The sequence below is a fragment of the Puma concolor genome, chromosome D4 (assembly GCF_028749965.1).
Source record: "Puma concolor isolate L17-30 chromosome D4, mPumCon1.1.hap2, whole genome shotgun sequence".
Classification (NCBI taxonomy): Eukaryota; Metazoa; Chordata; class Mammalia; order Carnivora; family Felidae; genus Puma; species Puma concolor.
The window spans coordinates 3,524,608-3,541,636 of NC_141679.1; the positions used below are offsets into that span (position 1 = coordinate 3,524,608).

Sequence of the window (17,029 nt, forward strand, 5' to 3'; positions counted from 1 at the left end):
CGCGGAGAAAATCCCGCACGTGGCCCGGGTCTAGCTCCCGGCGCCGTGCCGAACCCGAGCTGGGAAGAGGAATGTGGCAGCGACCATCTCTGCCAGACGGATACCGCAGACACAGACGACCTGAAGACCCCAGGTGACAGCAGCTCGTGAGACAGCGGGTGATGATTATGCGTATTTATCACTTGGATTTTAATATGACTTTTTTAACCGTCAGTGTACACGTTTTAATTCCTAACAACGGCCACGCCTGACAACCACACCCCGTTCGTTAGTGGTCGGCTCCCACAAATGGACACAAGGCAGCCCAAGCCTCCGCGGGGTCTCCCTGGCGGGCCGTGGGCGGCGAACCCCCAGTGCTGGCCTCTGCCCTGAAGGAATCAGGGGGTGGCGGGAGGTGAGGGAGACTGTCTCTCTGGGGCCCCCGGGGGAAATGTGCAAGGGAGTGATGGGGGCGCCCGTGAGGATCCAGCGGCTTTGGGTGCGGCTTAGTACTCAGTGGGAAATTGTCCTCCGGCGGTCATGGCTGAGGTCCCACGTACAGTCTGAGTTTTAATATGATGATAGTAATTTATACCATCCACTGCTTATCCCGTTAACAGCATTAAAAGGAGCAGAGCACGGACGTAATGGAGGGGAGCCTTAGTTCTTCCATCCACGTGAAGGCACGCACGCGTGTGTGTGTGTGTGGCCACGCGCGTGCATCTCACGTGGGGCCTCGTGGGCGCGTCAGGCAGAGCCAGAGAAGGCAAAGCTGAATCCCTTTGTGTAGGAATGTGCACAGGTAACCATCCGACGAAGACAGGTAGGCAAGCGGTGGTCAGGACACGCGGCCTGGAGGTCCGTGGGGAGGGAGGGGGGTGTGGCCTGGGGGGTGCCCGCGGGGTGCCTGGGGGCTTTGTCACAGGTCACGGGCGGTGGTTACGAGCCCGCGTGCCTGGCGGGACAACTTCCGCCCGGGTCACGATCTCGCGGTTCGTGGGTTTGACAGGAACCCGCGTGTCAGCCTGGAGCCTGCTTCAGATTCTGTCTCCCTCTCTCCCTGCCCCTCCTCTGCTCACACCCTATGTCTCTCGGTCTCTCAAAAATAAAGAAACATTAAAAAAAATTGTGAGACGTACATATATCCACGCGTATGTGCAGATACACCCATATGCCTCTATATGTGTGCCCTGTGTCTGTGCACACTCACACTATAAATAATACACTGTCTCTTTTCCATCTCGGTTGGCAAAGGTCTTGCTTCGGGGATCTGCTGGGAGAACCTGTCTGTCCAGTTATGCCAGCCTGTGCCTCGCTGCCTGCTTTGACCCGGGGCCCTGCTGGGCCTGGCAGGCGCTCCCGGGCTAGGACTGGGCCCCCTGCTCCCCTTTCAAAGGGGACCCTACCGCTCCGGGAGGAAGTCAGAGCGGGTTTCTCGGAAGGGGAAGTGGCTCAGCTCAGCGCTGCCGTGGGCCTCCCCGGCCGCGGGGTCACCCCAGGGGCCCTGCCGGAGCTCGGGAGCGAGCAAATCTGAGCCGGGCTGCCCAGCCTGAAGGCGGGTCTGAAGTCAAGCAGGTGCAAGGGGACAGGCTGGGAGCTGCTTCGGCAGCTCCCGCCAGGTGGCCCAGAGTGTCCCTCATCCCGGGGAAGGGCCAGCGGGGCTCTGGGAGGAGCACCAGAGACGGAGCACGTGTGTCTGCGGCTGCTTCCTAGCAAAGGGCTCTGGGGTGAAGGAAGCCACAGGCTCGTTCCTGTGGGGACAGCGATGTTCTTAAAAGCACGCGTTCACTTTCTAGGCCCGGCCGGGCCCTGTGTCTGGGGCCTCCTGCCCGAGGAGTAAAGATGATTGAGAAGGGCCGGGAGTCCCTGGAAACTCAACAGAAGGCTCAGATCCAGAACTCGCATTAGAGCCCCGAGGGGGACCCCTCGGAGCACCGGGTGGGCGGCTCTGAGCTCTAGGCCCCTGTCCCCTCCCGGCCACCGCGGCACGAGGCGGCACCAGGGACTCCGGTCTATCTGAAGCCACATGTGAACTTGGGTCTGAGGTTTGCGTCTTCCTGACTGTGGTTTCTGCTGCCAGTTTCTCGCAAAGGGCAGTCCGGTGCTGCTCGGACTTTTGTCTTAAAGGCGAAGTGAATCACGCCTTTGTTGTTTGAAGACGTCACGGTATTTACAAGTGCGTTTCTTTAAAAATTTTTTTTGGCTGGTTTACGTCACCTGTGATTCTGAAGGTGAATAATTTTCTGCTATTTCCCCGTCATGTGGGCCAGAGTTTTGTTTGGCTTAGTTTGGCTTCTGGAAGCAGAAGGGAACCGGTTTGTACGGAGTGCTCTCCTGGGGGCTGTGCCCCCATTTCTTTTTCTTTTATTTAATTAAATGTTTATCCGCTTTTGAAAAAGGGTGGGGGGAGGGGCAGAGAGAGGGACACAGAGGCTCCAAAGCAGGCTCCGTGCTCAGTGCAGAGAGCCCGACGCAGGGCTCGAACCCACGAACTGTGAGATCACGACCTGATCCAAAGTCGGACACTTGACCAACTGAGCCCCGCCCATTTATGTAAGAATTTCTGTAAAAATAATATAGGATAAATGGTGGTTCTCAATGGATCTTTTAAAGAATAATGTGATTTCTTACTTGATTTGTGGTTACAGGACATATCAGGATCTTGAAAGTGTGTTAAGAGTTCACGGGCCTCGGAGCAGCGTTTCGGCTGCTGTCTCTTCTGACTGTTGAACTTTAAGTACTTTGCACGGAAGAAAAGAGCAGGCAGGTTGCTCCGCGTGGGGTCAGAGAACTGTCAGGGAATGCAGACCACATTCTCCTCAACGTGTCGTCCCCAGAAGTGTTATGAGCTGCCTTTCAACCCCACGTTCCCGCGTTATACCTTCAGTCAATATTTGAAGGCCTACTCATGTAGATATCAGGACCGGTCAGGGCTCCCCAGCGGCAGGAAACCCGACCCCCCAAATGGACCGTGATAAGCAGGCAGGGCCAAAATAACAAACCGGCTTCCTGGAACATGCTTGCTCAGAACCGTCAGGAGAAGCCCTAGAAACGTCAGCCTGACCTCTGCCTCCTTGCACGCACTGCCTGACCTTCGAAGACTAAACGAATACAGCCTTCCTCCTGGTCATAGCTCCCTGGTGTCACCAGAGGGCCAACCACGGGTTCTTCTGCAGAGGTGGCTCGCTGTGCTGGCCCAGGAGCCCAGGGGTTCTGGCGTGGTGAACCGCCGACTTTCACCTGGGTTTAGCTTCGCCAAAGTAAACTCAAATAGAGGCTTAAACACCTCATAAAAGGTCTCCTTTCCTTATATGGAATTAAAGATACACAGAGGAGGGGAACAACGTAATTGAAAAGACAGGGCCCTCCTGGTGTTCATACTAATAAATAATAGTAACAAAAATAAAGATCGAATGGACAGGCTGTCCTGTCCCCTGCTCCAGGTGACACATCCCTGACAACATAGAAGCCAGAGGAGTGGGCGTGTGTCGTGGGGGGGGGGGGGGGTGGTGTCCCAGGCGGCAGAGAGAAGCCTCTGACATTTTGACTTTTTTTTTTGTTTTTTTTTGTTTTTTGGTGTTTTGCATCAGCCACGAACCTGGGGGCTACCGTCAGGATCATTTCTCACAGGGTCGTGGCTCATGAGTCTTTCTGACCCCAAGGCCACTCTGGGTTTTCTGTGTCTCCATCAGGACAGACGAGATGCCGATATCACCCGCTCATAACCTCAGCGCCTTGCGGTCGACGATCTCGGCCCCTACTGCCCTGCCTTTGCCTCCGACACGGATGGAAGAGGCTCCCGGGTTCTGTTATAAAAGAAATGCTTTGGGAAAACATGTCCATGAAGAAAGTAATCTGACCAAGATTCCAACAATGGTAGAAAAGAAAAAAAAAATTGGTCTGGCTGCTGAGACCAGCAGACCATCTGGGCATCACCTACCCCCTGGCCTCTCGCCCGTGTCCTTCACCGCCTGCCTTCCTGTGTGGCAGCACGCTCCTCCCTGGAAGGTGCCGTGGGTGCTAAGCGCCTAAACACTCAGCCATTTCATCCCGGGGGTGGGGCCCTCCTCTGCCGTGGCCCCCATGCCAGAGCGAAGCGAGCAGGTGGTCTCCCGGCATGGGACGGGGATGCGGTAACTGCTTGTCCTTACAATGAACATCGTTGCCATAGAAACCCCGCGGAGAGCCCACCGGGAGCCTGGCCGTCGCAGGCAAATGAATGTTCCCCTCTTAGCGCCTGCAGTGGTCTTGCTACATTGTGCTGGTGTCTTTCTGCCGAAGTGGCGGGCGCTGTAACGAAACTCGCTGATCACCCTGTCCCCACGCGTCAGACTGACAAGGACCCCTGTGTCTGTCGGTAGGAGCCGGCTGCGCAACGGCACCCACAGCTGCGGCCCCATTGCACCTGCCTGCTCAGAACAGGTGTTGTGCTTTAGGACCCAGACCCAGAACCTGGATTTACAGGGGGGCCAGCTGCTTAATTTGGGGTTGGCTGTGTTTCCTCTGGGGAGTGGTTTCCCTCTGGAGACATTGGGGCATTTGAAACCTTACCCGCACCCAAAAAATCCTAACAGCATTTGCCTTTTGCCGGCAAGAAGGATAAGGAAAGGATTTAGGCCACTTGCGTCAGCTTTTGGACCAAAATGTCAAATAGACCAGGCCAGTGTGTGAGCTTCTGGTACGTCAGGAATGCAGGAGCTAAGAATCCAAGTGCCGGATGCATCGGCCAGCAGAGCGGAGTTAGCCCAGCTGCCAGGCCGTGGGGCAGAAACGCACGGCGGCAAGGAGAAGCTTGCTTTTGCTGCCCAACTTCACATAACACGGTGCATTAGCTTCAAAATATCAGCCGTGAGCCTTGCCATGCAAATGTACCTCCCAAGAAAAACACTGTAGGCAGTTTCTATTCTGGGAGGAACTTGTGACGGGCAAAAGCCTCATTCCATGCTACTCATCATGATACTTAAGTCAAGGGGGAGTGTTTGAATAGCAAAAACGTGGCGTTCTGCTCATTCTTCCCCGTGCCCGCTGGTGGGGCCTCTTGGCAAGATGTGATGCATGCCACTTGGAACACAGCCGACCCTCAAACAGTGGGGTCCCATCTGCGTGGGCCGATTTACACACAGATTCTTTTGGATAAATGCAAGACGGTACTGTAAATGTATTTTCTCCTCCTTACGATTTTCTTCCCGTTTTTCTCCAGTGTATTTTATTTTGAGAATGCAGTGTATAATACTCAGACCATGAAAAATATGCGTTCAACTGTTTTTGTTAGGAGTAAAGCGTTTGGTTGTAGGCTATCAGTAGTTAAGTTCGGGGGGAGGCAAAAGCAGGCCTGCGTCGGCCAGAGCCATCTTGAGAAAGAGCAAAGCTGGACGTGTCACAGTCCCAGACTTTGAGATACGCTACAAAGCTATAATAATCTAATCCGTGTGGTACTGGCACAAAAATAAGGCCGCGAATCAATGGAACAGAACAGAGGGCCCAGAAACGAACCCACATACTTATGAGAGATTAATCTATGACGAAGGAGGCAAGAATATCCAGTGGGGAAAAGGCTGTCTCTTCCACAAATGGTGTTGGGAAGGCTGGACAGTTACGTGCAAAGTAGTGGAACTGGACCACTTTCCTACACCCTCCCCCCAAAATAAAGTCAAAACGCACTGAGGACCTAAATAGGAGACCCGCCACCATTTTCGTCTAAGGCGAAAATCTCTTAGACATTGGCTTCAGCGTCATATCTGTGGGTGTGGCTCCCGAGGCACAGGCAACAAATGATCTATTCCGTGAGGGATTAGCATCCAAGATATATAAAGATAGACATAACTCACAGCAAACTCACAACTCACACCAAAACAATCAGTTAAAGAATGGGCAGAGGACCTGAACAGATACTGTACCCGGTGGGTCTGGGCCTGGTCACCAGTGGCTGGTGGGGGGGTGGGGGGGTGGGGGTACAGGCCAGAAGGATCTTGGGGGCCCAGGTCCCAGAGAGAAAGCTGCCCTCCACGCGGGCTCCCCCACACTGAGGGTGGCACGACGCCTGACTCCCAGGGGGATTAGAGGGCAGGTGCACAGCCCCCGCTCAGCCCCAGGCCTGCCGAGCTGGACGAACGGCTTCCGTCCGGCTCTCTGCCTGGGTGTCTGTCCACGTGGCCCAGGCTGACCGCTGGGGCTCCTGCCGCCCTGCCCGCATGCTCCGTCTTCCGGTGTCCCCTTCCCGTCGACGGCGGCTTCCCGTGGCTTCTGCTCTCAACCCCTCACCCCTGCGACCCCTGAGTCCTTCGAGCTCCCCCCCCCCCCACCGCAGGACACACCAGGACCCGCCCACCCCCACCTCCCACCGCACCTGGATTTCGGCACCGCGCTCCTTTGCCCAAACTCCGGAACAGCTCGCTCTCGACAAACCTGTAAAGCTGGCTCCCTGCTCCTGGTTCTCCGTCCCCGGATCTGCGTCAGGTCTGTGGCTCCTTCGGCCGATAAAAGACAGCAGAGGTGAGGCCGTGATGCTTCCGGACTCAGCCTGGGGGAGGACTGGAAGCTTCTGCTTGTTCTCGCAAGGACCAGCGGCCTAAGGAACGACCTTTCCCGGAGCCCAGCCTCCTTTCCGTGGGGGGCTCCAGCCCCACGCCAAGGCCACAGGCGTGCCTCCCCTCGGCAGCCCGCATCACAGCGGCCGTGGGAGCGGGCCCCGTCAGACACCCACTCCGGGGGCCCCCCACGGTGCCTGGAGAACTGCCCAGCTGAGCCAGGTGACCCACTGAATCACCGGAGGGGATAATATGGCCTTTTTTCTTTTAATCCACCAAGTTTTCAGGTGTTTGTCGTGCAGCCACAACTGACGTGAATACTATGTGATTTGTGTCTAGATTATGGTTATTGTTTATCACCTGTTTCCCCTCGTCCCTTGCCACAGAGAGGACACAATCCCCGCAGGGCAGCGGCGTGCTCACTGATGTGTCCTGAGCCCCTGTGGGGACACCTGCAGCCTTTTGAATGGGTTTATGTATTTATGGACTGACGGGGTGCACTGTTCGTTTGAACTAATAAGGTAGACTCCCTATATATAGACTCCCGATAGATGGTCGACTCCCTATAATATTGCATATTTTTTAGAAGTATGATTCAATATCAAATTTATTTTTTTCAAAATTTATCATGATATCCATATGCCTTTCTACTTATTACTGTGGGTATAATATTAATACACTTCCTAAGCTTATGTATCCAGTATATACCTGATACTCTTCAAAGGTTATATTTATAATGAGCTACATAATGTGACCTTCTTTTTTTGTAGGATTCTTACGTGTGTTTTTTTTTTTTTTATTAAAAGAGTCTATATTTATCTTTCCACTGTGGAAAAATAGTTCGCTGCGCATTGTGAGAGCATGGGGCTGAGGCCGCTGGCTGGCCGATGAACTCACAGGGCAGGTAGTGCGCTACAGGAGGGGCGAGACTTTTGCTAAGCCCACAAGGGGCCTCAGGCCCAATGAGTGGAGTTTGACAGCAATGCTTGCTACAAGTAAGAAAAAACAGCTTGGTGTGATTTGATTTCTTTTACTTTTACCTGTGTAAAATATACACATGTAGCATTGGAAGAAGAAGAAAGAGGAGGAGAAAAAGAAAAAGGAGAAGAAGGAGGAGGAGGGGGGGAAGAAGAGGAGGGGGAGGAGGAGGAGGGGGTGAGGAAAGAGAAGGCCAGAAGAAAAGGAGGAAGGGGGAGGAGGGGGAGGGGGAGGAGGAGGAAGGGGAGGGGGAGGGGGTGAGGAAAGAGAAGGCCAAGAAGAAAAGGAAGAAGAGGAGGAAGGAGAGGAGGGGGAGAAGGAGGGGAGGAGGAGGGGGAAGGGGAGGAGGGGGGAGGGGGGAGGAGGGGGGAGGGGGAGGAGAGGGAGGAGGGGGAGGAGGGGAAGGAAGAGGAGGAAGAGGGAGGGGGAGGAGGAGGAAGGGGAGGGGGAGGAGGAGGGAGAGGGGGAGGGGGTGAGGAAAGAGAAGGCCAAGAAGAAAAGGAAGAAGAGGAGGAAGGAGAGGAGGGGGAGGAGGAGGGGGAGGAGGAAGGGGAAGGGGAGGAGGGGGGAGGGGTAGGAGGGGGAGGGGGTAGGAGGGGGAGGAGGGGAAGGAAGGGAAGGAAGAGGAGGAAGAGGGAGGGGGAGGAGGAGGGAGAGAGAGAGGGGGTGAGGAAAGAGAAGGCCAAGAAGAAAAGGAAGAAGAGGAGGAAGGAGAGGAGGGGGAGGAGGAGGGGGAGGAGGAAGGGGAAGGGGAGGAGGGGGGAGGGGTAGGAGGGGGAGGGGGTAGGAGGGGGAGGAGGGGAAGGAAGGGAAGGAAGAGGAGGAAGAGGGAGGGGGAGGAGGAGGGAGAGAGAGAGGGGGTGAGGAAAGAGAAGGCCAAGAAGAAAAGGAGGAAGAGGAGGAAGGAGAGGAGGAGGGGAAGAAGGAGGGGGGAGGGGGGAGGGGAGGGGGAGGAGGGGGAAATAGGACAAAGAACCCAAGCATCGCGCTCAGCAGCAGTGAAGGGCAGAGCTGCAACTGGAATATTTCCTTGAATGAGCTGTTCTGGGAACGAGCCCTTCTCTGAAGATGATTCTCGAGAAGTGTCACAAATATGCCAGCTGCTATCAAATGACAGAATCAAGTGCATTTCTTTCAAAGGATCGTGCAGATACGACACAGGCCAGAACGTAGGAGGAAGATTGTCCTTGACCACGGCTCACTTTGCCCGTTGGTTTCAGAATAAGGAAAGAGGGGCGTGTCCCCGCGGCTCCCATGGCCAGAAGCCATGGGGAGGATCTGGGAACCCTCTCTCCCCGTGGGGCTGAGAGGGGCGTTTGGCGGCTGCACCTCCCGCTGTACAGACTGCCTGGGGACGAATATCGCCGTTGAACGACAGCTTTACCTTGGGGGGATTAACATCCAAAGCGTTGCTTCCACACCTGCGAAATGGCGGGGGCCACGGTACCTGCCCACGGGGCTCCGATGAGACTTGTCCACAGGGCGTGCTCAGCCCCGATGCTGACCCTTCCTACGTATTTAGGAGCTATTATGAATTTTATACCTGGTCATGGTTCCATTTTCCCCTGCTTTCCGCAAAGGTTAGGAATGGTACTCGAAGGGAGAGGGTTTTGATAGTCTCGCCGATGAACATTTAGATTCTCTAACTAGAAAACAAAAGCGCACGTGAACACGAACTTCTAGATTCATTTCAGACGTCCCAATTCCATGTTGACATCCATCGCCGGGTAAACTCCCGGTTCCCTCCCCAGGTACCTAAGACGTGGTTCTCAGGTATCAGAAGGATGGGGGCACCTGGGCTCACTTCCCTGGAAACCGAACTTGGGACAAGTGTCTCAGTGTTTCTGACGCTTACGGAGAGCCCGGCTTTTTGTTCCTCCCGTCTCTGCCCCCTGCCCTCAATTCCCTCGGGCTGTGCTTACGTTGTTTATTTGTATTTTATTCTCGCCGGAGATGCTGCGTGTAAGCCATCCTGAATCTTTTTCTGGGGGCGGGGAGGGCTCGCTGGGAGCCGTGCACGTGGGGCTCACATATGCTGCTGTACCCCGCTGGTGGGCCTGTGGGGCTGCAGCTGTTAGATCTTGGAGCTTCGGTGATTCCAGAAGGTTTTTCTCCACCACCTGCTTGGATGACATCACATCGGAGTTACGGAGCAGTGTGCTTGCCTCACGGCCCACAGGGGATTTGTGATCTGTCTTCAGAGTTAGGCCCTGTTGACTCTCCTCTGGTTCCTGGGTCTCTGGTTCTACGTGTGTCCCTGGACGAGCACATCCGGGCCAGATGCCATCATGGCTCCTGTCATGGGTGTCCACCGGTCCGGCCAGGGCAGAGAGCCCCAGGGGCCACCATGCTGGCTGGCCGTGGAGAATCCCTAGGCCCCGTCTTCCCTCCCTCCTTGCGAAGTCTTTCCTCCCAGGTTCCGGCATCACTCGGTTCAAAAATCCTTAACGACTCCCTTTGGCCACAGAGTTAAGTGTTAATGTAATACAAACCCACTTGGCTCTTTAGAACCATGTGGGGCTCTAGCCTCATAATCACTACACTGTTCACATTCCTGGTGGACCCGACGCCCCCTTTCTTGATCATTCCCCCCTCTGCTCCTACTCACTTGTAACCTGCGAGTGTGCGGGTGGACGTTTAACGCCGTCGTTTAGGACCCTGGCTTGGGGTCGTTGCTGAAGTCGTTAGCTTTTCGGAGCTGCCAGCTTCCAGAGACTTCCAGAGCACAGTCACTTCTTGCAATGCCTTGGGGGTCCCTTTACCTCAGGAGGGACCCTTCCAGAACCAGCCCCAAGGTTTCGAGGATGCTTCTGTGTCAACGGCAGGCCTCTGTCCCCACCTTGTCCACATCCGTCACGAGTCTCCACGCTCCTCGTGCAGAAGGAACTGTTTAAACAATGCTCAGATTTACTTGTGTGGACATTTTTCTCATCTATCGATATCAACCCAGGCACAGATGGGACCGGATTTCTTTCCTAAACAAGTTCGTCACACAGGAACCAACCTTTCCTTGGAGATGAGATGTTGGAATTGACTTGGCCTCTTCCAGAGGCCGCCAGATGGGAAACGGATTTGGAAGGTGTCCCATGGAGGGACAGCCCTTGGCTTCTCCCCTGGGGGACTGGTGCGTGATCCGGGAGGGTTGGAAAGGGTGGGCTGGTGAACACGGTGGTGTGGAGTCGAGCACCAGAGCTGGAGCGCCGAGGAGACCATCGGGTTGGGCGTGAGCGGCTGTCACAGGCACAGCTGTGCTCAGTCCGAGGGTCAGCCGAGAAAGAACAGCGACAGCTCCCGCCAGGTGGGCGCCCATGACCCCACCTCCCTGAAGCTCACCTCCCTCCGTGAGCAAAGCAGGTGCCGTGTGTCACTTCACAAAACACATTTGAAGAGAGCTGCTGCTCAAATTTCCCCCCTACCTTTTATTATACACATTTTCAAATATGCCAAAAGTTGAAATAGTTCCACAGCACACACCCATCTCCCTGCACCCAAACCGACATTCGGCCCTACGGTGGTGGCTTTGTCACAAGCCTGCCCTGCCCTCTGTCCACAGTTTGACGCAGACATGAGTTAGTCTGTTTTCAGTCATGGTATTTGATTCATTTTAAAATTTCAAAAGTAATTTAAAAAGGGCATGGGATCTTATTATTATCAAAAGGGCACACATTGAAACAAAGTGAAGCTGAAGGCTGAGAGGGGCCATCCTTACAGAAGACAGGGTGACCGAAGAAACACCACGGTGGTGGCCACTCTGAGCTACACAAGTCTGCAGGTCAGCAGGTCAGCAGAGCCTTGGGCCATGTGCTGGGGGGTTGTGATGGACCAGACAGGGGAGAGCGGGGGAGAAAAGGCATGAGGCCCAGAGACAGAAATGCAAGCTGGAAACCAGGCTGGTGGTCCCCCGGGGGTTTCTCCCTGAAGGGAGTAGACAGACAATGCAAGGCTGGCTTGGGGAGGCATGAGAAAGAGAGCCTTGTACCACACGAGGGGTCAAGGTAAGCAAAGGACTAGGAGGAGCCCAGGTGCTCTGGACTGGCCATCCAGTCCCTGTCAACCCCCACAGTCCACGAGCCAGCTCCCGGTGACACACGTGGGCCCTGCGCATGGGGGGGAGTGGATGCTTTACTGTGTGGTGATGAGCTGGGTCTGGGGTGACAGCATGACCTGTTAGTGGCATAGGGCACATTCATTCATCGACCCATCCACCCATCCATCCATCCACCCACCCACCCATCCACTTGTCCGTCCATCCATCCATCCATCCATCCATCCACCTGTCCATCCGTCCATCCACCCACCCATCCACCTGTCCATCTATCCATCCACTTGTCCATCCATCCACATATCCATCCATCCATCCATCCATCCATCCACCCATCCATCCACCCACCCATCCACCACCCACCCATCCATCCACCCATCCACTTGTCCATCCATCCGTCCATCTGTCCACCTGTCCATCCGTCCATCCACCCACCCATCCATCCATCCACCCATCCACTTGTCCATCCATCCATCCATCCGTCTACCTGTCCATCCACCATCCACCATCCACCCACCCACCCACCCAACCATCCATCCACCCATCTGCTTGTCCATCCATCTGTCCATCTGTCCACCTGTCCATCCACTCACCCGTCCATCCATCCATCCATTTGTCCATCTACCTATCCATCCATCCATCCATCCATCCATCCATCCATCCACCTGTCCATCCATCCATCCATCCATCCATCCATCCATCCATCCATCTGTCCGTCCATCCATCACAGAGACCTTGTCACAAGGGAAAGTTCTGATAAATGACTATATACTGTGAGATTATGTTATCAACTCATGATAACATAATCAAGAGCCTTAGATACTCTTACTTTTCTTCTTGACTTTGTTTTGAGGTCTTAAGATGAAACATCCTGTGGGTGTCTTTCCCAGAAGCGAGCAGGGGAAGAAGAGGTGAGCTCTCATCCCGTGCAAAAGCCAGGGATGGGGAAGAAGACTGGGGTCACCCTGAATGTGGTTGGGGGAGTTTTGTGTGTCCCCATCTCATGTTGCCAAAAAGCACTCCAAGCTGGCAGACGTCATTCCTTGTATCTAATTGTGACTAAATCAACATTTGTTCCCTAAACAAACGATGCTTCCAGAATACATAAAGTTGCTTTGTGTGTGGCCATTATGAAAGTACCATGAAAACTCGCCTTTGTTGTCTTGGATGTGCAAAGCCAATATAGCTTATTTTTTTAGTAACAGATTGGGAGGTCCTTACGGGGTCCTACCTCAGTGGGTAAAGGGGAGATGGGTTCTTTTTAAAGTTTATTTATTTATTTTGAGAGGGAGACTAGGGGAGGGGCAGAGAGAGGAGAGAGAGAATCCCAAGAAAGAGAAAGAAAAGTCAGCATGGAGCCTGACGCGGGGCTCGATCCCACATCCTAGGATCGTGACCTGAGCCGAAATCAAGGGTTGGACACTTAACCGACAGAGCCTCCGAGGTGCCCTGGGGAGATGGGTGTTAATCGTCGTGCTCAGGTTGCCCAGAAGAAAACTCAGAAGCAAGGAGGGGAGAGCAGGTAGTTTATTTGAGAAGTCATCCAGGAAGGTGGGAAAGGCAGGCGCCAGGGGACCGTGTGCTGCCAACGCCTTAAACTTCATGGGTCCTAGAGCTCAGCCCCGTGGGGGAGCTCTGCTCCAGCTACCCCTCCTGGCCTTGGAGGGGGCTGGGGCGTAAATCCGAGGACATGCCCACCCCACTGAGCGCCGCGGACACTTCCTGCCCCCTCCACGTGTGCTCACAGTGAGCCCCGCCCCCGCACCGCAGGAGGGGACGCGAGCAGGATGCTGACAAAGCCTACCTCACTGGCACATTACGATGCAAGTTCACAATATCAGCATCCCGTTAGATAAGCTAGGCCGTGTTGACGAAGGTCTTTTTGAGAAAGTGCTTCTGGATTTCTGCTCTTTTCCCTTCTTCTCTCCGATATGACAGCGAGGCAGGTACATTTTCGAGGGCTCCTGCTAAGGGAGACAGGGCATTGGATCTGGTGCCCTTGAAATCCCGCCTGGTTTCTCCTTCTCATGTGGCTTGTCTGTGGACGCTGGTCCCGTCTGGCTTCCCGGGGGTGTGTCCACACCTCCCGCTGCTGTCCTCGGTTCCAGCCTTTTGTGCTGCCCCCTCCCCCTCCCCCCAGGCCCTGACATCCCAGAACATCGCTGGCTGGTCTCTGGGGTCCACTGTGCTTGACTGCATCCCTTCTCCGGGACACACGGGAACCTCTGGGCGCCTTGGGGACACACAGGGACACTGCATCAGGCTGGTTCATCTCTGCATCATCATCCACCAAAGCGACTCTGTTTCACTGCTTCACTGGTGCACAGCGCTGGGGTTCTAAGTGGGGGACATGTCCTGGGTCCACGCTTTCTCTTTCCACCACCTAGCCTGCCTCCTCATGTCCCTGAGGGCCTGGGGAGAATGATGGGATGCATTTGCCTCTCTGCCCACGTCCTCCCTCTCTTTCTCTCTCTCTCTCTCTCTCTCTCTCTCTCTCTCTCTCTTTCTCTCTTTACAGGAATCCGAACGATGGAGGTTGCTTTATATCCTGTTCTCTCCAGCCCTGGCTAATGCTAAACCCGAAGGGTGCATTGCCAAGGTCAGACTCTCAACGGAAACTTAAAAGAAAAAAAGAGAGCATCCTTGGCTTACAAAACGAGTGCTTTGCTGCAAACCCTTTTCTGGATGCCAAGCGTAAGATCGAACCGTTCTTCCTATTTGTGTAGTGGCAGACCTGACTATCCTTGAAGCAAACGAATGCCTCCGCCAGAGAAAGAACCTGTCAGTACAAACCGATGAGGGCAAGACACCGACATCAATATATTTCAGCAGCATTATTCCCGTTTCATTTCGCATTTAATTTTTATTTTTTTACTTTTTAGTGTTTGTTGTTGAGAGGGGGCGAGGGGCAGAGAGAGAGAGGGAGACACAGACTCCGGAGCCGGCTCCAGGCTCCAAGCTGTGAGCACAGAGCCCGACGCGGGGTCAAACCCACAAATGGTGAGATCATGGCCTGAGTTGTTGTTGTTGTTGTTTTTTTTCTTTCTATACTTTCAGTTTGGAAAGTCGGTGGCAGTCAGAACGCTGGTCTCCTCGAGGAAGAGAAAACCAAGTCGAGCTGGTCTGAGTAGGGCTTCCCGGCTCCAGGAACGCAGTTGCGGCCCCTCCACGGAACCACAGGACGCGCTTCCCGCTGTCTCTGTCTTGGCCGTCAGCGGCCTCCCTTGGGGCCGGTGTGGCTCTGGTCCTTCCAGGCACCACATCCAGACAGGGCAACTTCCAGAGGGAGAGGGGGACGTTGTCCCGTGGCACCTCCCCCTCAAGTGTGAGGGGTGTGCCGCGGACCCTGGGGTGTGCACCCGGGCACTTCTTTTCAGGAGGGGAACCTCACTTTCCAGCTGCCCGGAGTGTTGACCGGTGAGGTCTCACCGCCCAGGCCCTCCCCAGGGATTGCACTTGTCCGAGGGGGGCCCCGTTTCTCGACAGCCTGCCCCTCCCTGGGTCCGAGCCCTGGGACGTCCCATCCGCAGTGACTGGCCCACGGGATAGGCTGGCATCTGTGCTTCCCACCCTGCCCCATCTTGTTTTCTTCTCTCCTCCGAGGGTTGAGTACTTGGGAGCACTCCCCGATAAACCTCTTGTGCACAAAACTCGGTTTCGGAATCTCCCTCCCACGGAACTCACTCGGAAAGAATTCGCACGAGGAGCGGTCCTGAGAAGCTGCTTTACAACACCGTTCGGGGCAGAGACCCCCTGGCCCCCAGCTGGCCACGAGGACCCACCCGTGGGACTGGCCCTTGCCGGTCTGTGGCAGTGCGGTTGGGAGAAGCGTTACCAGTGACAAAGCAGAACAGAGGAACCAGGGGAGAGAGTGCAGGGCCGCTCGCCTCTCCCGTCCTCCTGGCCACCAGACCAGTGACAGGGGTCAGGCACAGGTCACGCATAAGCCTGATGGAATCAGCCGCCACCAACCAAGGGTGACACGGCTTCTGTCGCCGCAGAAACCAGCCTGATGCTTGAACACGGCGTATCCCTCAGACGAACGCGCCGCTTGGTGGCGAGTTGATTACGTTGGATCCCTTCCACCCTCGAAGGGGACAAACTCATCTTGACTGAAATGGACTTCTATTCTAGTTAAAGGTTTGACTTCCTCGTCTGTGAAGTCTCAGCTTCGGATGCCTTACCGAAAAGTCTCAGACCGAGGGGCCCTCTTGACAACAGATGAGGTGCCTTGGCGGTGGGCACACAAGCGTGGCAAGGCTTGGCACTCACCGCATCACCGGGAGCAGATGGCCCGATGGAACCGTCACAAAGGCTTGGGAAGGCCCAGCAGCGGTACCAGCTTGGACATGACGCCCTGCAGGGATGGGGCGCCACCCTCCAGGACGCATAATCGGTGCGCGGCGCTGGGTCCCCGGTGGTTGGAGCACGTGTATGGGAACCAAGGGGGGTAGCAAGCACGCACCTGTTCGCCATGAGTCCCGTGGCCCACCTGGGGAATAGTCTGGGTTTCTGTTCCCAGCACCTTCAGGTTGTGTGGCTCTGGGCATCATATTCCCAGAGGAGAGGTGTCCACCCGGGGTCACAGCACCCCGGCAGGGTCGCTGGCCCTGACCGTCAGGAGGTAGGCTGCTTCACGCGTGGAGGAGGGCAGAAACAAGGTGGGTCCCCGGGGCATCCCCTGGGGCGCCACTGGGTGCTGCCTCACCTAACTTTGATGGCAGGTGGACAGACGTGGCACCCATGGCCCGAGCAGGTCTTGGCGGGAGAAGCTCAAACCCTCAGGGAAGCGGGTCTGGGTCACTGCACGGCGCCTGGCCCTCGGACTGGCGGCGGTGGTAGCCGGGAGCGGGGGCGGGGGTCTCGGATGGCTCGTGGAGGAGGGAGATTTAAGTATCGGTTGTGGCTGGGAGGCAAGTCGCAGTGTCTGGACTACGGCACCTCCCGCCAATTTTCTTGGGGCATTTTCCCCAGGAGGGAGATAAGCCAGAGAACATGGGAGTCCCGGCTCTCGGGTGGGTGGGTTACTACATGAGCTAGTGATCTGAGCCGTGCCGGGCACAGTGTCGTAGACGGTCGTGGGCGTCTCGATGACCCCGTGTGACCGAGGCTCTCCTTCTGTGCTGCCTGTGGCTCACCGCCCAGAAAGGGATCATGAAGCCGGTGGCGCCCGCTCCCCGGGGACAGCCCACAGCAGTGACCAGGTGGCCTCCGAGGGCTCACCTCAGTCACACAGCGCCCCTGGGGTTGCCTGAGGTCTGTGTGAGGACTGCACCCCGGCCGAACTCCCCGGGGCCAGTTCTGACTCCCTCACTTTCTCTTAGTTGCTGTTCCCAAGAACGCTCCTCGATAAATCACCTGCACACGAGCCTCCCTCCCTGAGTTCTTTTCCAGGGAACCCGCCGAAGCCATAACTCGTGCCCGGAAATGTCCCCAAGGCAACACCTCTCCAGCCTGACTGGATAGAATTGAGTGTTGCGCCTGTGCAACCGATCATTTGGGG

The 17,029-nt window shown here is 55.6% G+C and overlaps 1 non-coding gene across 1 annotated transcript; it reads left to right on the top strand.

The window, feature by feature from the left end:
* Nucleotides 1-7,349: 7,349 nt before the first annotated feature.
* Nucleotides 7,350-7,503, top strand: LOC147574667 (small nucleolar RNA SNORA62/SNORA6 family). Its single transcript, XR_015243605.1, has one exon. It is a non-coding gene; the product is annotated as a small nucleolar RNA SNORA62/SNORA6 family (small nucleolar RNA).
* The last annotated feature ends 9,526 nt before the right edge of the window (nt 7,504-17,029 follow it).